This window comes from Schistocerca cancellata, chromosome 1, assembly GCF_023864275.1.
Source record: "Schistocerca cancellata isolate TAMUIC-IGC-003103 chromosome 1, iqSchCanc2.1, whole genome shotgun sequence".
NCBI lineage: Eukaryota > Metazoa > Arthropoda > Insecta > Orthoptera > Acrididae > Schistocerca > Schistocerca cancellata.
This window is the reverse complement of record NC_064626.1, coordinates 157,385,077-157,410,178: the sequence shown is the minus strand read 5'-3', so window position 1 is coordinate 157,410,178 and position 25,102 is coordinate 157,385,077. Positions and strand designations below refer to the sequence as shown.

General features: G+C 42.5%; 1 protein-coding gene across 1 annotated transcript in view; it reads left to right on the top strand.

Moving 5' to 3' along the window:
• Positions 1-25,102, top strand: part of LOC126167602 (uncharacterized) — a 426,870-nt gene that overhangs the window by 204,002 nt on the left and 197,766 nt on the right. The window lies entirely within an intron of this gene.

The following is a 25,102-nucleotide window of genomic DNA, read 5'->3' as shown; positions in this document are numbered from 1 at the left end:
AAGGCACTGCTGCAGTTATTAACTTGCCAGACCCGCCAGTGCTGAGTAGCAAAGAAAAGCAGGTGCGCACTGATAACCTTGATGTTGGGCACTCCCAACTAACAAACACACAAAAACCGGGTGACTCTAAAAAGTAGTCTAGTGACAAAACATCTACGTTTGCTTCTTTACCACGCTCCCCACAGAAAGCGAAACCATTGAATGGGAAGACCAAACCTACACACATCCTGTCAAGCCCTCTAACCATAGTGCTTTAGTAACTTCTGATGGAGAGGACTGTTTGGTGGACCTAGACATATGTTTGGACAATCTACTAAGCCAATCTACCCATCCTCCAACCTTTTGAATAAATACAGTGTGTTAGGAGTATAAGTGGAGGTATTTCTATGAATATAACATCAGTATTTACTTCATTTGCGGATTAGTAAATACAGCAGTATGTTTTTAGGAATTCCAATCCCAAAGAAAGCAGGTGTTGACACATGTGAAAATAACCGATCAGATTAGTAAGTCACAGCTGCAAAATACTAACGCGAATTCTTTACAGACGAATGGAAAAACTGGTAGAAGCCGACCTCGGGGAAGATCAATATGCATTCCGTAGAAATATTGGAACACGTGAGGCAATACTGACTTATCTTAGAAGAAAGATTAGGGAAAGGCAAACCTACGTTTCTAGCATTTGTAAACTTAGAGAAAGCTTTCGACAGTGTTGACTGGAATACTCTCTTTCAAAAGCTGAAGGTGACAGGGCTAAAATACACGGAGCGAAAGGCTATTTAAAATTTGTACAGAAAACAGATGGCAGTTATAAGAGTCGAGGGGTATGAAAGGGAAGCAGTGGTTGCAAAGGGAGTGAGACAGGGTTGTAGCGTATCCCCGATGTTATTCAGTCTGTATATTGAGCAAGCAATAAAGGAAACAAAAGAAAAATTCGGAGTAGGAATTAAAATCCATGGAGAAGAAATAAAAACTTCGAGGTTCACCGATGACATTGTAATTCTGTCAGAGACAGCAAAGGACTTGGAAGAGCAGTTGAAAGGAATGGACAGCGTCTTGAAAGGAGGGTATAAGATGAACATCAACAAAAGCAAAACGAGGGTAATGGAATGTAGTCGAATTAAGTCGGGTGGTGCTGAGGGAATTAGATTAATAAATGAGACACTTAAAGTAGTAAAGGAGTTTTGCTGTTTGGGGAGCAAAATAACTGATGATGGTCGAAGTAGAGAGGATATAAAATGTAGACTGGCAATGGCAAGGAAAGCGTTTCTGAAGAAGAGATATTTGTTAACATCTATTATAGATTTAAGTGTCAGGAAGTCGTTTCTGAGTGTATTTGTATGGAGTGTAGCCATGTATGGAAGTGAAACATGGACGATCAATAGTTTGGACAAGAACAGAATAGAAGCTTTCGAAATGTGGTGCTACAGAAGAATGATCAAAATTAGATGAGTAGATCACATAACTAATGAGGAGGTATTGAATAGAATCGGGGAGAAGAGATGTGGCACTACTTGACAAGAAGAAGGGACCGGTTGGTAGGACATGTAGTGAGGCATGAGGGGATCACAAATTTAGTATTGGAGGGCAGCGTGGAGGGTAAAAATCGTAGAGGGTGACCAAGAGATGAATACACTGAGATTCAGAAGGATGTAGGTTGCAGTAGGTACTGGGAGATGAAGAAGCTTGCACAGGATGGAGCAGCATGGAGAGCTGCATCAAACCACTCTCTGGACTGAAGACCACAACAACAACAAATAGTACCTCCAAGTAAATCTAAACTCTGCCCGAACAGGCCGTGAAGGCCCAACGATAACGACCGGCCGTCGTATCATCCTCGGCCCACAGGCATCACTGGAAGTGGAGTACCTCCAAGTACGCATCCAATACGTAAGCTATTAATGTGTATCTTCCTCAGGGCAGCAAGTCAGGTAGACGCAAAATCGATAGTCTATACTGACAGCCGTAGTCCACTTTGTGGAGCAGTTACCGCCTTACAGAAAACATCAGGTGGTAAATTATGTGATGTGTTTCCGGTAAGATAGTTAAACACAGAGAAAAAACAACCCACAAATCCAAGTGGATATATGTTAAGTAACCTATGATCACAGTATCTGTACCTATACTCCTAACACCATACTTAGTTAGATTCATATTAGACGTAACTTAATAGAGCGGAAGGGAACTTCGTCACGAATGGAAGTATGTTGGCGGTAGACGGAACCTCAACGCGATATCACTCTCCCTAGCTCAGCACAGAACGGTGAGTGTGAGGTTACCAATCGTCATTTCAAATCCTAAATACAGCATAATAATTAAGGAATTAGCGACGATAGTAGAGTTTATTAATGGCCAAAGTGAAACCCGTAAGGAATGATCTTAACTGAGTTCGAATGACGAAAAAGAAACAGCTACGTGCGGCGAGGAATATAAGCCTAGAGACCAGGAAAAGAATGGTGTTCGGAGCGAAACTCTGTTATATGGAAAGAATGAAATGAAAAGCTGTAATGAATGAGTATATGTTGTACTGTCAACCAGAAAAGTGTCAAAAAAAGAACGCAATGGATCGAAGAGCAAGAGTAGCTTCATATATGTTTGAGCATACGTCGTTGTTGAAAAATGTAGTAGAAGGGATGGTAGATGGGAAGACTACCAGGAGGGGTAGATATGAGTATGGAAGACAGATCGTTGGTGATTTCGGACGCAGTAGTTGTTCGAAGTGAAAATCATTCCCGGCAAGCGACAGAAATGAAGGACCGCGTCAAACCATGACCATAAAAAAGTGTAATTGGAGTCAGCCTAAAAAAAAGACTGCGCATCGAGTGTTCCTTGCAAAGCCCAGAATCTTCAGAAAGCACAATCTTGGTTCTCACTGAAAGCAATATTTTGTTTTAATTATACAAGTAATTGAATGAGTCCAGGCAAATCAGACTGGTTTGAAATTCAGTTCGCCGATATTTATTTATGGTGATAGCGAAATGCTGTGTTCTGTGGCACCTTTCTCTCCTTGCACTCACGAAAAACAAAGGAGCCACCTAGTTGCAAATGTATTCTTTCCTTTGCCCAAAATGGCACTTTTTTCGGCTATATGTGGAAGCTGCATCTTAAGTGTAACTGTCTCGTGCAGGTAACTGTAATTGGTGTGTGTAGTGTAGTGTCTAGCCTGTCTCGTTGGTGTGAAACTTCGCCTTCCAAAATTAAAAAAATGACAGTGCTGGAAAAACTCTTACGTTATTTGTTTTTCAAACAGCTGACCAAAACTGAACGTACTCAGACAGTTCTCTCTTTACTTATTCTGATCATAACTGACACAATATTTTTAGCGCAACGCAATCGGACTTTCAATAATCCCTACAAAAGAATGGCCCTAACTAACAATAACCTATACCTTTCATGAATCACTTACCTCACAAAAATCTTCGTTACTCGAACTACTGCAATACAGCGAGCGCCAATACTACCAGTTAAACAGAAGATTCTAACTACTAAAGGCGCTAACTACTGATAGGCATAGTTAGCAAGTGAAAGATTTTGATAGAGAACAAACACTGTATTTACCTTAATAGTGTTCAAAAGTCATAATATATATATCAGTTCGTGGCATCCAGTTTTACAAATTTCCTTTTTTCTGACGGACACACGTCCAGATCGTCCGCTCATAGTAACCTCTCGAAACTCTGGCATCTCTCTCCCCACATCCACCACTGCTGGCGGCTCACCTCCAACTGCCCCGCGCTACACCCTGTTCACATCCAACTGCCCAACACTACACCAGCGAATATTCCAACAATGAGTGCAACCAGCCACAGACTGCGCACAGCGCAGTCAGCTATTTTCATACAGAGCTCCACGTGGCGTTACCAACATAAAAACCTAAACAGCCTACTTAAAGAGGTTTGAAATGTAATCCAGTCTGGCGATCAGGAACATTACGCTACCACCCTTCCTTTCCTTGCTGACCAAATACTGGTCGTTAAAATTACTTCCAGTACCAGAATTCAGACCGGCTACCTCCGAGCCGAGCGTCAACGCAGAGTCGTGCGTTAGCGATCTCAGCTACCTAAGCGGTTTGCGTTTTATATACGCTCTATGATAGAAAAAAAAAGAAAAAAACATACGCATTACGAAGGAGTTTTTCGAAGGGTAAGGAAATAAGCAGATGTACATACATGCACAAACAAACAAATGAATACAGTTTCAGAAACATTGGATAATTTATTCAAGAGAAAGAGCTCCACAAATTGAACAAGTCAATAACCGTTGGTCTATCTCTAGCCTTTATGCAAGCAGTTATTCTGCTTGGCATTGATTAATACATTGTTAGATGTCCTTCTGAAGGGTATCACGCCAGATTCTGTCCATTTGGCGTGTTAGATCGTCAAAATCCCGAGCTGGTTGGCACTTCCCAAAATACTGCAAACGTGGGCGACAGTTAGGTCGATATCCCATCTCTGTCTGGGGAGTCTCCAGACACGTCTTAGGTCTGGGATATGATTGACTAGACTAGAATTGTCTTCACTGATGAGTCCCGCTTCGAAATGAGCCCACATGACAAGTGAAGATGTGTCTGGAGATACCCGGGCAGTGACAGGACATCGACCTGATTGTCATTCACCATACTGCCCGACAAAATGGTTCAAACGGCTCTGAGCACTATGGGACTTAACTTCTGAGGTCATCAGTCCCCTAGAACTCAGAACTACTTAAACCTAACTAACCTAAGGACATCACACACATCCATGCCTGAGGCAGGATTCGAACCTGCGACTGTTGCGTTTGCGCGGTTCCAGACTGTAGCGCCTAGAACCGCTCGGCCACTCCAGCCGGCACTGCCCGACAGTCAGGACTGATGGTCTGGGATGACATTTCATTTCATGGTAGGACCCCTACGACACAACGATATTACACGTTCCGTTTTGTTGCCCTCAATAACAAGCAAGATAATACTCGCTACGGTCGCAGGTTCGAATCCTGCCTCGGGCATGGATGTGTGTGATGTCCTTAGGTTAGTTAGGTTTAAGTAGTTCTAAGTTCTAGGGGACTGATGACCTTAGAAGTTAAGTCCCATAGTGCTCAGAGCCATTTGATAATACTCGTGCGCACACGGTGAGAGTTTCTACTGCTTGCTTTCTTGCTTGCCAAACCCTATCTTGGCCAGAAAGGTCCCCGATCCCTCCCAAACTGATAGCCGTTTGGAGCGCTATGACCAGAGTCCTCCAGCCAACTGAGGATTTTGATATACCTCGCCAGTATATGTTTAATGTATTTCTTGGCTATTAGGGACGATGCATTTCCAATCTCAGACTTTGTTCTTCGTGATATCTTTAAATCACCTGAAGTCAATACTGAGATCCTGCTGTCACCTTTGAATACAGAGCCATAATTCAACAACTTCATTTTTTATAATTCAGATCACGACAACATTCTTCTTTGTCATTGTCAATCGTACGAAAACCTTCATGCGCAGTCTTTACTTAGGTCACCTCCTATTACACATTCCAAAAAGCAAAATTGAAACTATCACCCAGAAGGCTTCTGACGAATCTTACGAGATACACGAATGTGATTATAACACCAAGAGATACCTGGATTCTCAGTAAGATAGTATGAAGGTGCAAGCTAATAACAGGAAGGCAAAAATGACTTTGTAGTTGACAAAGAACTGGAGGACAGGATGAAATAGAATGCAGTGACTGAATTCGGTTGTACAAAGGTCACCTGGAAGGGATGAAGCAGACATTGAGGACATGTAACTGTGTTGCAGCTAATCTAGATGGTGTGGCATAGAACTGACATGGAGACGCCTTACTAGTTTCGCGGTTCAGGCGCTTGACGAAGTACAGCGCATTTATCTGTTATAGTGCCGGATATCCGACAGCGGATTACAATAACAATCATCCCAGGAACATATAATAAAGAGCCTGTACTGATAGAAGAAGCAAGTGTTCGAAATATTTCTCAAGAGATGTGTACATACCGCATATTATCGGTATCGTCTGCCTTAGTAACGCCAAACGCAGAAGTGTACAATATGGAACAAGAAGATGGTACGTGACGACGGGCGGAATTGCCTTTGTTTGACCACGCCCTGAAGGTTCCTCGATGGGCAGCAGTGAAGGAAAATACGTACCAGTACTCTCAATTAATTTTTAGGAGGCTGCATGCCCTAATGGACTTCGATGAAAACGCAACTAAAATCGAAATAAGTGCCACTGGATTTTTCGCTTCAAGTGCAGTCAGTCTTGTGCCCCTTCATCTCGTGAAGATTTGAGCTGGTATCTGAAATTTTACACGAAGGACAGGACAATTGTGGAAAAACGGTTTCTTAACTTTCAGCATGTTTCCCTCGTATAAACTTAACTTTTGGTCTGTCCTCCTTGCTTTAACTAATCTGAAACCAAAACGAAGTCTCTGAACGGTTTAAAAATAGCAATGTCGACGTTACAGTTATTTTTTTTAATCACAAAGTACAGAAAGAGTGGAACTAGTGATTTTATACATTAATCTGCGGTAGTTGTTAGAAAAGTGAGTTTCGAAGAAACTGCTTGGCTGACCAACCAAAAAAGAGTGCTCTAATAACTAAAGAAGAGAGGGAAAAATTTTAAAGTTATCCGAAAGAGGTAAATTGGCGACCCACGATGTTGCAAGTGAAAAATTATTAACAAAACACTGTAAAGCAGAAGTGTTGAAAAAATGCTTCAACTCAGAACCTCCGAAGGGAATCCAAGAAAAAACATTACAGGGAAATATGTTCATGAAAAAGTAACTAGAACCTATGTGTCAGAGCAGACGCTTAGGAAAGGCGTCTTAGTATAGGAATAAGTGGAATGTTTCGTGATCATAGCATGTAAGTTTCTCTATGTAAAGGACATAGAATATTGCTATACATTGTTTGACAGTTTTGTTTCTCTTCTCTGTTGCATGATGTTTTGTCTTTTGATTGCGCCCCTGCTTATTCTTATTTTCAAATTTATCTTTCGGTTTCCTATTGTGAAATGAGAAATGCATGAGTTTGTCCAAGCGGAGTATTTTTAATCTGTATATTTAAAAGTGACTCACCAAACGGCATTTTCTGTTGAAATAAATCTAAATTTGTATATAAATAAGGGCTGCAGTAGAAATTCTAAAAAATAGAAAGCTTGTGTAGTGAATTGCTATATCAGTAGAAAGTATCTCCTTTATCCAACACTTTATGAACTCAGTTGCACCCTCTTTTCACTGGAATTTCGATGCACGTAACTTGACGGCCGCCATTTGACCATTATTATGAAGAAGATGGATGGGCGACGGAATGATGTACAAAAGTGATACCGTAACAATGTTACAAACTTTCTGGTATGATGGAGAAGGGTAAATGTATCAATCCGAGGCAAGGCACCCCGGTCCCGAAACTACCTAGTCTGACTGAGGACGTCTTCTGTTGAAAGGTCTTTACTTTTCCATATTTTGGGAGGAGGCAGTACGGGAAAAGGGGAAAACTGTCTCGTGTCGCCCCTAAAATGCATATTTTAAGTGCTATGAGCGCTTGCTCAGTACAAGAGATGTGTTTCACAGGAGCAAAAAATGAGAAAGTGCTCTTAGCTTTTAAGGTATGCATTCTAGAACCCACGTACTACACCATCTAATCTTGTAGTGGTCCATACTACTTCCTCCCAAAATATTGAAAGCAAAGAGCTTGCAGTAGAAGAGATCCGCTGTCAGAGATAGAAGAAAGACTTTTTATTATAACTTCCCACTCTGTCGATTCCGTACCACGATCCCTTATCTCAAATTGATACCCTTCTTACGCATTAATGGTGTGTAACTGAAATCCGTTCAGCGCTCTGTGATTGACGTAGGCGGAAGGCGAAGATGTTAGCTAGACTTGCATATAAGGGGATAAAAAATATTTGTCGAGGAAACGCTGGCATCGTTTTTCAGTGTTTCGAAAAGTGAACAAAAGTGACATTTTGTCAGCGATGTTTCACTTATGGGAAGTTCTGCGAAACAGGGTGCTAAAAAGGCCTGTACTTATTAAATCGCGTAACTCTTGAAAATTTAATATAACATCTAAGATATCTGAAGATAATACCAAATAAGTAATGAGAAACATTTCCTAAAATAGGTTCTGTTCAAGGTCAACCAAATGAGCAAGTAGTCGTACCTGGCACCGGCGTTTTGTGTGTGTGTGTGTGTGTGTGTGTGTGTGTGTGTGTTATAGACGAAACTACTGTTTGTAGCCGAAGGCTTTCCACGAACATTTGGTAACATAAAATAAAATTTAAATTGCAGTAGGCAAAGGGAGACTTTAAATGATCATCGCATATTAGCATTTTCGTCTGGTTTCACAGCCATTTGAACTTTATTAAAATAAGTATTTTCGCCAGCTTGTTGTTTGGATACATGACATGTGCATGGTTTTGTCTACTTGAAAGTTAATACTAGCCATAATTGGTCAGTAGTGGTTAACATTATCATTGTTCTATGCAAATATACAGGGTCGTTGAAAATAATGTCGGTTTTCAACAAACTTCAAATGACTGTAATCAAACATGATTGATCTGTTGCGGAACCAGGCACTTGCTAAGTTGCTACATTGTCAATGTGTCAGTCTCCTCGACCACAAAAATCTCCTTCAAATCCTGGAATGTATTTGATCTATTAAGTGCTCTCTAAAAAGTAATGTGATCGCGAAATACCTTAATTTGAAAATTAAATCAGAATGTCCTGATTGTTATGTGGATGTCATGTGACTTACATTCATTACCCATGCGCTAACTGAAAAGAGCAAATAGTGGTTTAAATACACGCTGTTCTAATGAAATAGATAATTTTGGAGGCAGTAACGTCGCCATTCTTGCAAACTGGAAAATGAGACGGGGAGCAATGGCGGAACTGAATCCAGCACAAAGTCTCCCAAGTACAGTTCTTACAATTGGAGTGCTGATCACAAGGCGAGAATAAACGGATTTCAGTTACCAGTATAATCTACGCTCTGTGAATATATTAGTTTCGGTGGTCGAAATAAATAAATAGCATATGCAAAGTCACGAACAAGCCAATGTTACAGCTGCAATTCCAAAAATGTAATGGAAACGACTGCATTATCGTGATCTACAGACTTTACCGTGTGTGTTTATAAACTGCGATGGTATTAACTTCCGTCATTTTATCAGAGGCCATATCCACGAATGTAACGATGTTTCGTTTCAGAGGCGTGCTGTGACTGAATTCCAATGTAAAGGGAAAAAAATGTGCTTCTCAAATTCGTCTCCGATTTCTGCGTCCAGATGTACATGTGCGCTTAGGTGCCAGCAGTTTCTGAAGATGGACGAAACACTTATGGGAACACGAGCGTACAAGATGAGGCCTGTAAGTGCATCCAATAAGAAAAGAGCTGACGGGTTCATTAGACAAGATAGACATGTCACTGTGGATTAAATCGCAACAAAACTTCCAACAGGACGTAGTGCAGCGTAGAAAATGATTCGAAGACTGGGTTATCCAAAAGATTTTGCCTTCTGAGTCCCACATTTATTGACAAAAGACCAGAATATTCATAGACGAACTGTCATCCAAAGAGATTTCGAAATGTGGGAGCGATGGTTTGATGGGTACTTGAGTTTTTGAACAGTCATTATCAGCCTGACACAAAACATCAGAGTATGGAATAGTACTATCTGCATTCACCATAAAAACTGGGAACCAAATAAAGTTGTGGACAACGTCTTTTGGGATGCAGAATGTTGCATTCTGGCCTATTTTGTTGAGCCAGGGCAGACAACAAATGCTATCCGCTACAACCGGACGCTTTTGAAGCTCCATCGTGCACGATTAAAGCGCTGGGGAGAGAATCATCCTGCAGAACTTGCAAAATAAGAATGGGCTATTTCACACTGCTCATTGCCCTGTGGATGTTTGGATGGAACAGTCTTCCACATTCGTGCCACCATCCTAATATTATATTTTCGGTTCTATGAAAGAATACCAGCCAGACCAGTGTTACAAGACGCTGAAAGGGGGGGGGGGGGGGCATCCGGTAAGTGGTGCATCGCTGTGTTTCGCCAGCTGGAAAGGGCTTCCAACACAAGGGAATTTTCAGAATTGTAGAATGATGGGGAAAATGTGTATGAGGAAATGGACACTGTACTGAAAAGTAACATAATGTTTATACAAGTAACATAATGTTCATACTGTAGATTACGATCATGTACATGGTTTACCTCCATAAAAATTGATATTGACAACAACAATGGCTTGCTCGTGGCTTTCGGTATTGCCCTCGTAGCAGGTAGCAGCATGTCGCTTTGGTGTGTGATAATTGCCTTGCTTTGTTCTTAGTGATTTGTGAAAGTGTGTAGACATTGTGTGTGTGTGTGTGTGTGTGTGTGTGTGTGTGTGTGTGACGCATGCAGCTCTGCTGGCACGACCGCCTCAGGATTAGACGCCGAGGACTGCCGCTGTTGCCTTCTCCTGGGATAAGGAAGGGATCTCCACGCCACGTCCACTATGTGTAACGGCTCGCCAGTGCCCGCTTCCCATTCACTTGCTCAGGTTCTGGTCCTTCCTCCCAGGCCCCCTGCCCCTTGGTTTTTGGTGATTCTTGTTTTCACCTTATACTAGAAATAACACTAACAATTCTTCTTAACCTGTCGGTTAGTACCCTGTTTCGGAACTCTGCAAGAGAACTTACAGAATTCTCGGCTGTCCGCCACTGGGTCACGTCGTATGTTCTCCGCGGTATTTCGACAAAGAGACTCGTTGCCATCTTCAGGTGGTTCCTGATCAGCGTTGCTCTGCTCTGCTCTTGTGGCGCCCTATATACGTTGGCCGTTACCCGCATCACCAGTCCCCTTCTGTCACTGCCCGTGCAGCTAGCACAGTGCTTGGTGGCAGTGGTGAGCCTGGCGACGCCCGGCTGCGAACTGTGGTCCCTAGTTTCCGAGTTATCGTCGTCGGGTGTGGACGCCATTGCATGGAAACCCTTCTCTTTTTCTCAGTTCACTGACTGAATTGCAGGCCGCTGTCGTCTTGCAACGGCCTTGCCGCAGTGGTTACACCGGTTCCCGTGAGATTACCGAAGTTAAGCGCTGTCGGGCGTCGTCGGCACTTGGATGGGTGACCATCCAGGCCGCCATGCGCTGTTGCCATTTTTCGGGGTGCACTCAGCCTCGTGATGCCAATTGCGGAGCTACTCGACCGAATACTAGCAGCTTCGGTCAAGAATACCATCTGAAGACCGGGAGAGCGGTGTGCTGACCCCACGCCCCTCCTATCCGCATCCTCCACTGAGGATGACACGGCGGTCGGATGGTCGCGGTAGGCCACTCGTGGCCTGAAGACGGAGTGCTTTATCGTTTTAATGTGATCGTCTTGGACCCCGATTGCAATGGCCTCTTTAATCACGCAATCCAGGATGGAGGACTACTGCCTAAGTATCTTGGTTTTGCTGTAATGTACAGTATGATCAGTTTTTATGCCATGGTCCACCACTGCTGGTTTGATGGACTGGCATCATTCAGTGTGGCGTGTTCACAGTACCTCTCTTCGAACATACGCACAGTTTCCCCAATGTATCCTTTGCCGATATGGTATACCCCTGGTTTGCGAAGGCCTAGATCATTCTTTAGTGAAGCTACTATGGTCAAGGTCTTGCGTGTGGGAGGGGGGGCGCAAGGTTATATACACATTAAACGCTGTGTCGCTCCAAGATTCCCTGACAGTGAGGTTCTCACCCGACGACACGACGACAGGAACCGAGTGATGGAACAACTAAGGGCAAACGTATATAGGACGCCAACAACTGCGGAGCAGCACTCACCAGGAACCACCTGAAAATAGCAACAAATCTGTTTACCAGGTATTGTGGAGAACATATGACGGGACGCCGGCTGATAGCCAAGAATTCTACATGTTAGAAATGCACCGTGAAAACGTTAGATTGCTTTGTAAGACATTGCTTACATTTCTTGTCGCCTATCGTTGGGGAGTACACGTGTGAAGTCACCACGTTGCACTCCACACTTCTGTGCGACGAACACTGCTTTGGTGCCTGGTGTCTGGTAGATTTGTCTTGAACTGTGAATACCTCAAGGACGCTCTAACGTCGCTGCGTTTGTACATCGTGACTGCCATGAATAATGCTTGCATTGGTGGTGATGCTGTTACAGTGTAAATAAATGGACCTAACTATACGATATACGCTGATCAGCCAGAACCTTATGACCACCGAGCTACTATAGATATAAACCCGACCAGGCGATGGCAGCGTCACCTGGGGTGGAGTGGTTGCTAGTCCGACACGTGAGCGGTGCATGTAGTATCAGTGAGTGTGCTGTCCGTGTGTAGAATGGGGAAGCACGCGATCAATATGAGTTTGATAGAGATCAGATTGTGATAGCCTGGAGTCTCGGCCATGCATTTCGGAAACTGCACCGCTTGTCGGGTGTTCGAGGAGTGCCGTGGTAAATGTCTTCAACACGTGGCGAAACCAAGGTGAAACCACATCCACCAGTAGAGGAGTTGGGCCGTCACCCCTCATAATAGATGTCGGACGTCGTAGGCTGGGGAGACTAGTAAATCAGGACTGGGGACGAACTGTGGCGGAAGTAACCTCAGACTTTAATGCTGGGCAGCGTACAAGTGTTTCTGAACACACAGTGCACTGAACACTCCTAATGATGGGCAGCCGGCGCCCCATGGATGTGCCAATTAACAGCACGCCATCGGCAACTACCACTGAAATGGGCACGTGATAATCGGCACTGGGGCAGAGTGCTGCATGGTCTAATGAATCATGATACCTTTTCAACAAGCCTGTGGTAGGGAGCGAATCCGTCGTCTTCCAGGGAACAGCTCCTGTACTGTGGGACGGAGACAACCTGGCGGCGGCTCCATTATGCTCTGGGAAGCATCCATGGGTCCAGTGGGTCTCGTGCAAGGAACCATGACGGTCAAGAAGTATCGTACACTGGTTGCAGACCACGTACACCCCTTCATGACGATCATGTTTCCTGAAGACAGTGGCATTTTTCAACAAGATAATGCGACATGTCACAAGAGCAGAATTGTGATGGGGTGGTTCGAAGAACATAGTGGCGAGTTCCAATTGACGTGCTTCCCCCCCCCCCCCTCTCGCCACATACGCCCCCGCCCCCCACCGCCAATTCGCCAGATCTGAACCCGATCGAACACATCCGGGATCTGACTGAATGTGTCGTCAGAACTCATCGTCCTCCTCCTCGGAATTTACGGTAATTACGTGACTTGTGGGTGCAGTTGTGGTGCCAACTCCCTCTAGCGACCTACCAAGGCTTTATTACTTCCATGCCATGACGCGTCGCCGCTGTTATCCGTACCAAAGTTGGACATACCCGCTATTAGGCAGGTGGTCATAATGTCCTGGCTGATCAGTGTAAGGTGTTGACTTTGACGGATGACGAAATTAACATGGCGAGTTGCTCGCAACATTTTCCCTGAGCATAGCATCCATCTTCCCTCGAGGTTCTTCGGGAATTTCTAGAAACTCTCGACAGTGCTGCTCTCTTTGAACATTCGCATGAATCCCCTGCACATTGATACATCTAGCAGCAGGATCAGTTGCGATTCGTGAGTAAAGAACATCTGAAATAACAGTAAAGCTGTCTTCAACTTGAAGGTTGGTTAGAGCACTACGATGTTTGACTAGGTATGGTTCTTTTGGTGGAGGTGGTTACGCCCTCGACTTCCTTCCAATTTCGAAATGATCTACCGAGTCAGTTGTAGGAGAATAAAGACTTTCATGCGGGTGCGAACCACAGAACGATTTGGCATTTTTCGCGTTCAAAAGATCATTGCTAGAAGTGACAGAAGCGGAAAGTGACAGAAAAAGTTCCAGAAATGACTGGGGATCGAATCCCACTAGCAGATATTCATTGAGTCACATGTACTTCTTCGGACTTTGAAATGTTGTAGCCATATATTTCAGACAATACTGAACTTCACGTTTTTCATCTTAATGCGTAACTACTGCAGTAGACACCATCATCTCCTTATTTTTCTTGCTTCTTTATACTGGCGATGTGAATATATGTGGACCTAAAAACAAAAACTTTCCCTTTCCATGTGGCAGACTGTTACAGCAACCGGTTTAAAACTTTACCAGAACAGAAACAGTCTCGGTTGCGAAACCGAAACTGGTTTTTTTCTCTCGCAAAAAGATAAAGAAAAATTTTAGCTGTTCCTCAGTAACATACCAGATGGAGAAGTGTGAAACGGGAATTTCGTTGCAATAATTACACGTCTGTTGTTTGAAACTGACAAAAAATATTTTGTTCAAGATAATCTCCATTGCTGTTTATACATTTCTCCTATCTCTCCGGCATGCTATGAATGCCATGCCAATTTTTTTTTTTTTTTTTTTTTTTTTTTAAGCGAACCAGCCGGCGAGCCATTTTCGCACATTTTCATACGAATTGAAGAGTTGTTCAGCGAGATCGTGTCCCAGTGATGCAAACAGAAGATAATCGGCTGGAGCCAAGTCTGGAGAATAAGCCGCATGCCGTAGTATTTCCCAACTGAACGCCTCAATCGTTTCCCTGACCCGTTTTGCTGTGTTTGATGGGGCGTTATGATGGAGCAATATGATTTTGTGTTGTCTTTTTCCATATTCCGATCGTTTTTCAAATAGTGCTCGAATTAAATCGATCATTTTCTGTTGGTAGCGATCAGTGTTAACGATTTCACGAGGTTTTAGCAGCTCATAATAGATGACACCCTTCTGACACTTACGCCACGTGGATTTCGGCTGTCGTGTTTCTAAATGCACTTTAATGTGAGCTGTAGGAAGAAGAGACGTAGGACTTCGAGCACGGTAATAATTTCTCGAAACTCGAATTCTCATTGAGGCTAACGATCAGGTGCTGCTATGGGCGCTGGACAAAAATATGGAAACCCCGCGAGAGAGGCAGTTGCTAGTCAAGGCTGCAGGTGGCGTTTTCGACCACGAACGCTGCGTGTGCGATATCTTCAATACGTTGCAAGTGTCAGCCGTGGTCATAACAATGTCCTGTGCAATTGTGAGTGCTTTACGGCGGAGATCAGTGAATTCGAAAGTGGGCAAGTTGCTGGTAGACAAGGTAGACAAGTGTTTGGTGTTTCAAGAGACTTCGTATCGAAGATCTAAACAGCACCCTGGGAATGCGGGAAGACATCATCCGCTAAGTCACAACGCGGACGGAAGTCTGTTGAGTGGTAGCGATGACGGTTACTGAAGAGCTTTGCGGCGAAAAATAAGGGAACGACAGTTGCCAAGGTCGCTGCAGAACTGAATGTCGCACTCGTGACCCCTGTTACCACCGAAACAACACAAAGGGAGCTTCCTAACGTAAGAACTGCAGGGCGAGCTGCAGTTCCAAAACCACATCTCAGTGATACAAATACTCGTAACAGCAAAACGAGGACTATAGAGTTATGGAAGAAAGTCATTCGTTCGGAAGAGTCTTACTGCACACTGTTTCCAACTTCTGGACGTGTTTACGTGTCAGGAGTGAAAGATGGTACGGGTTCGGTAATGATTTGCTCAGCCATTTCATGATATTCCATGGGTCCCCAGCTTATTCTGCAAGGTCGCATTACTGGCAATGATTATGTAACTATTTTCGCTGATCAGATCCATCCCACGGTACAATGTTCACTCCCCAACAGTGATGTTATGTTCTAAGAGGACGGCCTGTTCACACATCTCTGTTAAACTCAGAGGTGGTGGCGGAGGACATACGGTGCCATACGTAATTTTAATTATGTTCGAAACAGGCTTACGTCTGTTGAAGCTATTTTATTAGTCTCGACGCGACCGCTGAGCTAAGACATTCTTCATTTGTTAGTGTGTATGACTTCTGAAGAAGGCTATATTACTATAGCGAAAACCATGGTCAAGGTTTAAAATAAACATAATTTAGTGCAACTGTGGGCTGTTTTTCATTCGAGACTCCTTCTGATCGCTCTTATTTTTCATATGCCCTGCATACAAAGACTGTTGCTAGGCTGTGCCATGGTAGCTGAGCTTTTATTAATTTTGAAATTGTCGTATTCTGCTCTTGGACTAGATGGCAATTAAACGGCAATTCAGTTTTTAGTTTTGTGTGCATGTTCTCTCTTATTGATTTCTTTTTCATTATACTATACACAAGTTGCCGATAAATCTACTAGATAGTACACTTCTGCTAGGTCGCAAGAACTTGTTGACACAGAGTTTTGCGTATTTCTACTATTTATTTCACAGAGATATGCATCTCGTCCGAAACCCCTCGTTTTCTATGGGTGCACAATGGCTGTACAACGTTTGTGGAGACTTCCCTTGTAGATGAAGCGACATGCTGATGCTCAGACGTATTTTTAAACGGGAAGTGAACGATCACTTCGGTAATAGGGTAGCCATGTTCATCGCGTCATCTGTCAAAGCCGACATATTGTATCCCAAGGAGAACTTCCCTTTGTGTCTGGTCTTACAGCGTCGTGCTTGATCCATCTGTCCGTGAGAAAACTGCTTTTATGTTTTGTGTTGTTAAAGTGTAAATACCTGAATGACAGATGAACACATCCCCATAATAGTTCTTCGGGAATCTGTCCTAACACAACATTCTTTAATATTAACTGAATGTAGAGTGCAGGGTGTCACGTGTGCTTTATTTGGTGTGCTCCATTAACCGCATTCACAGTACATTTTTAAGATGGATGCTTTAAAAGAGTCAAGTGTTAACTAATTACAATCATTTTACTTAAGGAGGCAATCATGCTGACACAAATCAACCATGCTGACATGTTACAATAGAACTGACTTATTTTATCTTCTGCGTATTATTTCAGTCTGTATAATTACTTTTGTGCTATACCGTTTTAGTCTACTTACGGTTTCCTCACTATCCACCCTTTTGTCTCACGTTCATCAAAATCAAACGGAAAACAGAAATTTATTAGAAGAATGTGAAGATGGTGTGAAATGAATCACTCCTATTTTTAGAACATACATAAATCCTGTGAAACACAATGTAGTACAACGCAACGGAAGGTTATAAACAGCATATATCTAGTTGTTGAGATAACTGAGCAACTAAGTGCGTTTTCTACAACTTCAAATAATCTCGATTGTTTTCAGGCGACATATATTTTTCGGAAATACCTAGAAAAAAATTGAGATAGGAACCTAAATGTCTTGGAGTAGTAAGGATACGCTGCATTAAGAGTCTCTACATTGCCACTGAAAGCACTTAATGAAATGATTTTGATACATTTCAGGCGTTCGCCTATCTTCAGAGGCCTTATTGTAGCCAAGCGTGCAGTAACAAATCGTTTGATAAACTGAAAGTAAATTGTCTTGGTGGTACAAAGTACCATATGTTTAAGTATGTGTTTACCTTATAGGTAGGAAGCCTAGAATAACGACGTGCGATGGACGCCTATCACGTACAGTGCCTTATTACTTTATCGCCCAACGGTGAAGTTAATCTGATGGCAATATTTCTGTGATCGCCCAACAAAATAGTAGAGTTCAATATAGTTCCACGATTATCTGCCTTCAGACGAAGGCGATGATGTCGAAACACTAATCACAAAACAGCTTCAGAAGTGTCTGGAGATGAAAAAGGAAGGTCCCCACAAACTACTGGAGTGCAGACAACGAAGGGCGGGCGTTACACTTCCCTCTTTCTTGTAGGGACTTAAAGTTATCCAGAACTGTGTCCCGTTTCTTCATAAACAGGATGTCAGACAGATAATGGAACGAACTTGAGGATGGCGTCCTGTATCCAAGAGGAACAGAAGATCTAAATTGACATAAAGCACAAAACCCGTTTATCAAGATAATGAATCTTTCAACAGTTGTGACCTCGCGTTGGCAAAAGTGTCATGAAACGTGTGGGCCATGAAATGAATTGCAATAGGAAATTAGTTGTTATGCGTCGTTTCCCGTTTACCCCACACTAAAACAGAAAAAAGAGAAACGGAATGAAACCTTTTTACAGTCTAAGTACAAACTTAATGTCTTACATGGTATTGAATATATAAAAGTAGTACACAAATTACAAATTAAAATCTACTACGTATTCATTGTAATATTAGTTTATTACAAAAACTGACTACATATAATATTGCTAATTAGCGCAACAAGAAATAAATTCTTCAGTGGATCCACTAATTGCAGGGATGTGATATCCTACACCCACAGTATTACTTTTTTAAATCATATGCGAAAAAAATTTGCCTTAAATTGCTCCTAGTGTTTCCCATGGTTTTCATAAATAGTTTAAGCCGAATGTCGGCATGATACGTTTGAAAGGACTCGGCAGATTTCCATCACCATCCTTTCGCAGTCTGCGCCTGTGCTCCATCTCTAAAGACCTCATCGCCGACGGGGCGTTAAATCCTGACCATCCTTAGGATTTGTCCAAGAAAGAAGAAAATCTGGTTTCGGGTCGCGTTATGGTACAAATATTCAGTTGACACAACGTACTCGTTGCAAAGTAGGTTGAACATTTCTGAACCGTTTCCGCTGTTACCGTTTCCTGTCAGTGTATCTTCATTGGTTTCACACCTATTGACTACATTCGTTTCATCGTAGTGAGTTTCATTCGTACATGCATTTTTACTGTGGCATAGAAATGCTGGGGTTGAAAGAAACTTGAACTTAGAGATTTTGAAATAGTTTAGAAATACATCCCCTCTGCTCTTCTTGGTTGCAAGAAGATTTGTACATGTTTATTGAACACTCAGTATGAGTATTGCTCCGTATATGATGTAGTAATCAGTTTAGAAATGTCGGAATTGCAGATCATTGGAATGTTGCCCCTCTCAGTATTTCACCATCAGTCTGACACTGCTGTCTTAAATTCATGCATACTGTATGCAATTGGCTGAGGTCCACAACTGTATTACACATCTGTGAAATACTTTTTATTGATTCAGTCATTTATTAGCTAATATTTATTAGCGCGACCTGTTTAGACACCGTGCTGCCACCATCAGTTGCAATACAGTAAGAGATGTCGATGCTAATAAAAAGATTTCATCTCTGATGGGGAGGGGAAAGCACAAGCTGAATTCTGGCTTCCTGAGCTATATACAGGGTGAGTCACTAACTATTTCCGCCTAGAATAACTCCAAAAGTATGATAGTAGGTGAAAAGTTTGTGGGACAAATATTGCATGGGACAACAGGGGCCATAATATGACGTTGGTTTTTTGTTTCTAGGTGGGGTCGCGTGAGAGATATGAAGGTCAACTTCCTTTTTTTAATGGGATGCTATACAGGGTTATTACAAATGATTGAAGCGATTTCACAGCTCTACAATAACTTTATTATTTGAGATAATTTCACAATGCTTTGCACACACATACAAAAACTCAAAGTTTTTTTAGGCATTCACAAATGTTCGATATGTGCCCCTTTAGTGATTCGGCAGACATCAAGCCGATAATCAAGTCCCTCCCACACTCGGCGCAGCATGTCCCCATCAATGACTTCGAAAGCATCGTTGATGCGAGCTCGCAGTTCTGGCACGTTTCTTGGTAGAGGAGGTTTTTAACACTGAATCTTTCACGTAACCCCACAGAAAGAAATCGCATGGGGTTAAGTCTGGAGAGCGTGGAGGCCATGACATGAATTGCTGATCATGATCTCCACCACGACCGATCCATCGGTTTTCCAATCTCCTGTTTAAGAAATGCCGAACACCATGATGGAAGTGCGGTGGAGCACCATCCTGTTGACCGTCGGCTGTAGTACGTTTAGCTCCCTGCTTGCTTTATTCGTCGACTTCCGCGGACTACGCGTGAAACTTGCCCGCACGCGTTCAACCGTTTCTTCGCTCACTTCAGGCCGACCCGTTGATTTCCCCTTACAGAGGCATCCAGAAGCTTTAAACTGCGCATACCATCGCCGAATGGAGTTAGCAGTTGGTGGATTTTTGTTGAACTTCGTCCTGAAGTGTCGTTGCACTGTTATGACTGACTGATGTGAGTGCATTTCAAGCATGACATACGCTTTCTCGGCTCCTGTCGCCATTTTGTCTCACTGCGCTCTCGAGCGCTCTGGCGGCAGAAACCTGAAGTGCGGCTTCAGCCGAACAAAACTTTGAGTTTTTCTACGTATCTGTAGTGTGTCGTGACCATATGTCAATGAATGGAGCTACAGTGAATTTATGAATTCGCTTCAATAATTTGTAATAGCCCTGTAGTTTTGTACTTATTTTCTGATAGCGGCTATCTAGACGAATCCAATTATGTGTAACAGTAAGGTCTTTGAAATTCGACGAAGGTCAAAAACGTTTCATGAACGTCCATTTACAGAAGGTGTTCGAAGTGATGACCACTGGTATGATTGCAGCGCTGAAATCTTTTTATCGTAAAATGAGTGGTATTCCTTATCACTTCGGCACTTATCGAAACACATGTTCTGACAATTCTATTTCGTATATCGTGCAAATAGTAAATGTTCGTCGAATACGGCGTATCCATCTAACGTGCCATTGACATGTAAATCAAGTGAATGTGAATGATGTGTTCCTTCGAAGAACAATTCGATATGCTTCTCATTTACGGGGAATGCCAACGAAATTCAGTGAGAGCTAGAGACTTATACGCTGAAAGATATCTTCAACGTACTTACCCTACACGTCGTACATTTAAATATGTGTACGATAAATTGAGAACTGGAACTTTAACGCATAGGAAACACATCCAGCAAAGGAAAGTTACTAACGAGGAAATGGAAATTGGTACTCTTGCCACTGTGGTTCGAGATCCTTGTGTTGGTTCGCGTCAAATCGCAAGCGAATCTGGCATGAGCCAGAGCAGCGTGTTTTGCGTCACCATAAATATCATCTTACCATATCAGTCTCCACCTCGGATTAACTGGTACGGATTTTATGCGTCGCATTGAATTCTGCCGATGGGCTCCCGATTCAAAGGGATGACACATTTACTAATTTGATTTTATTTACTGACGAGGCTACATTCACGAAACATGGAAATGTTACTTTGCATAACATGCATTACTGGGCATGTTGCACACCAAAAAGTGTGGTCGGTGAATGTACGGTGTGGGATTCTGGAGGACAGAATTACAGGCCCCTATTTCATCGAAAGAAATCTTAATGGTGGAAAGTACACCACATTCCTGTACGAAGCATTAGGTCTGTTATTGGAAGAATTAGGAACTAACAACTGAATGTGGTATCAACACGATGAGTGTCCGGCACGTTTTTCGCTGATGGCAGAGACACTTCCCAAATCGTTGGATTGAACGCGGAGGAGACGTGTCGTGGCCGGCTCGTTCGCCAGACTTGACGCCTCTGGATTTTTTTCTTGCGGGGATTCGTAAAAGACATTGTTTATAAAGACGTTCCGACTACACCTGGAAGATATGCGGGAGGGAACTGTCAGGGCATGTGCTTCGATAAGTGGCGAAATGATAAGGAATACCACTCAATCCATGATAAGAAGATTGCAGCACTGCATTGATACCAATGGTCATCACTTCGAACACCTTCTGTAAATGGACGTTCGGGCCATCTTTGTGACCTTCATTGACCTTCAAAGACCTTACTGTTACACATCACTGAATTCGCCTCGATAGCCGCTACCAGAAAATAAGTACCAAACTATAGCATCCCATTAAAAAAAAAAGTTGACCTTCATATCTCTAAAGCGACCCCACCTAGTAACAAAAACCAACGTCATATTATGCCCCCCGCTGTTCCATTCACGTTTTGTCCCACAAACGTTTCAGCTCCTATCATACTTTTGGAGTGGCAACAGTTAGTGACTCACCCTGTAGTATGTATACATGAGGGAGGCGATGTAGAAGCTATCCTCATTTGACCCTCACGAAATTGCTCGTAAAGTCCAATAGAAAATTTGACTCAGTTAATCATGTAACAGAAAAATCAAAAAACGACGTCTTCCTCTATCCATGAAAATCCACCTTTTTACTTTATTAACGCATTAAGAATTGGATAGGATAATAGCTCAAAAGGCCTGGTTCTCTTTTAAATATTTCAACCAAAAATTTTTTGCCGAAGTATGGCTGATGTGACTGAATCGTGCACAAAGAAATTAGTAACACAATCTAAATGAACGGTCCCCGTTCTAAAAAAACATTAATAAATAAAATCAATTTACCTTGTATCACACAGAGTGGTTAGCCTTCTACGAGCAACGTGGATGGGGAAGACAGGGATGAGCAAACAAAAGAAACATGGGGCTTAGGACAGAAGATAACGCAATCACACGACCGTCCATTTGTCAAAGAAACAGTTATGAACGTGATTCTTCACTGCAAACAACCGCTACCAAGTGCAATACTCATCAGAAAAGCTCTGGTTCAACTATGAAAGAAAATCAACTTTCATTTAGAAACCTCTGTAGGTAATACATAAGTGATGAAGGAGCATGTCATTGCTGCAGATTAATGAAAGAATGGACTCAATTCCTAAAACCATTCATGAACAAAACCACCATACTTCAACTTCCCACAATTTTTGATATCCATTCTTTTCTAATTTACTCTACAGATTGAAATCAATCCCACTTTAGGAGCTGTACACGAGATCTAAGTTCCTTTGTGTTGTATTCTTACTGGCTTCAAATCAACTCCCACACACAATACTTACTATCAATAAACGAATAATCAAAACGCCCAAAAAATTACTGCTACAATAGGTTACATGAATTTATGGTAATACAGAAAACGCTGAATAAGATTATTAAGAGCAAATATCACACATTAAGTATATTTAAATATCTCAATCCAATAGTGTCAGAAGGACACACCAGTTTTTCCCAAGTCTCAACAAAAGAATGCCCTAGACCAGACTATCGCAATAACTCCCACTTTTCAAGCGTGGACAGGCACGAAAGAGAACCACGGTATACGCCTTGCCAACTTAACTTTATCTGACCACCCACCTACCCTGACGGTATAGTTAGACTTGTCTTCGTTTCCACCTACGCTACTACTGGTTGCAAAACTACGGTAGCGGACTACAGCTACTGCCTGCCTTCACGAAACACATTCATTTATCTTAATTCAGGTACTCGATTAAATTATAGAAAAAGGATAAAGGAAACGCAGAGGAACAGATGCGTCAATGGAAAAACCGAGAATCAATGGAAAAACCGAGAATAAAACAACGCACTTCCTTCCTTTGCATACAGGTAGCGTGTGGCGACATAACACGGGAATGAAGTGCAATAGCATCAAAATGTATAGGGTGGTTCAGCTGCTCTTATGTATGGGTTTTATGCAACCTACAACACCTTGAAAAACCACGTGCGAGATTTTCATTTTCTCTGGCTCGCTACATCAATACTGTTAGTCCTGCAGAAAAAAATGAACAAGACCTTGTAAGGGGTTCACTAGCCTGCTGGAGCAAATGTAATTTCGATGTATGCTCACGCGCTGCCTGCGACAGAAAATATCTTTGCTGCAATAGAGTCGCAGGTCAGAGCAGTTTCGGCAGCAGTTGCAGTCGCTCACTGTATAAATTTTGACGTTATCAGCGTTACGCTATGGCCCTGTGAAATCAATCAGAATAAACGGAAAAATTCTTCCCTCAAGATGGTGTCGCCGGATAACGCTGTCTATATATCTGCTCGCGAGTGGCACAGCTTAGTGCAATGCTGGCCTATCTACTAATACTGGACAACATTTGTCTGAGATTTGAATTATTAGAAAAACTGACTTTGCTTATTGACACAGCTGCACAGCTAGTCGTCTGATTAGTAAACAATACATGACTATGAACTGAGAAAATTTCTAAACTATTTAAATTTAAATAAATGACTGGATCGGGACTGGCAATGACTTAAGGCAAAATTATTCCTTCTTTTTTTGTTTAAAAATTATATTCTGAAAATCTTTTAGATTAATAGACGGCAAATCATCGAGTAAAACTGAAGTGATATCAGGTGTTCCCCAGGGAAGCGTCCTGGGACCTCTGCTGTTCCTGATCTATATAAATGACCTGGGTGACAATCTGAGCAGTTCTCTTATGTTGTTCGCAGATGATGCTGTAATTTACCGTCTAGTAAGATCATCCGAAGACCAGTATCAGTTGCAAAGCGATTTAGAAAAGATTGCTATATGGTGTGACAGGTGGCAGTTGACGCTAAATAACGAAAAGTGTGAGGTGATCCACATGAGTTCCAAAAGAAATCCGTTGGAATTCGATTACTCGATAAATAGTACAATTCTCAAGGCTGTCAATTCAACTAAGTACCTGGGTGTTAAAATTACGAACAACTTCAGTTGGAAAGACCACATAGATAATATTGCGGGGAAGGCGAGCCAAGTTTCATTGGCAGGACACTTAGAAGATGCAACAAGTCCACTAAAGAGACAGCTTACACTAAACTCGTTCGTCCTCTGTTAGGATATTGCTGCGCGGTGTGGGATCCTTACCAGGTGGGATTGACGGAGGACATCGAAAGGGTGCAAAAAAGGCAGTTCGTTTTCTATTATCACGTAATAGGGGAGAGAGTGTGGCAGATATGATACGCGAGTTGGGATGGAAGTCATTAAAGCAAAGACGTTTCTCGTCGCGGCGAGATCTATTTACGAAATTTCACTCACCAACTTTCTCTTCCAAATGCGAAAATATTTTGTTGAGCCCAACGTACATAGTTAGGAATGATCATCAAAATAAAATAAGAGAAATCAGAGCTCGAACAGAAAGGTTTAGGTGGTCGTTTTTCCCGCGCGCTGTTCTGGAGTGGAATGGTAGAGAGATAGTATGATTGTGGTTCGATGAACCCTCTGCCAAGCACTTAAATGTGAATTGCAGAGTAATCATGTAGATGTAGACCTCCAATCCATTGTATGAAAAATTGAATATTTCAAATCTAGGTAAAATGGTGCTGACGAATCACAAAGAAGATTGAAACAAATTCATATTAACATCTCAGACAAGTGACTTGATTACGCGCATGCCAACAAAAATAATAAAATTTACCCTACAATACGTGGCTATGAAATGCACTGTATCAGCGACAGGCAACAACTGCCCTGTAGCAGCGAGCACCTGCAACTGCTACCGAGACTGCTCCGACCTGCGACTCTATTGCAGCAAAGATATTTTCTGTCGCAGGCA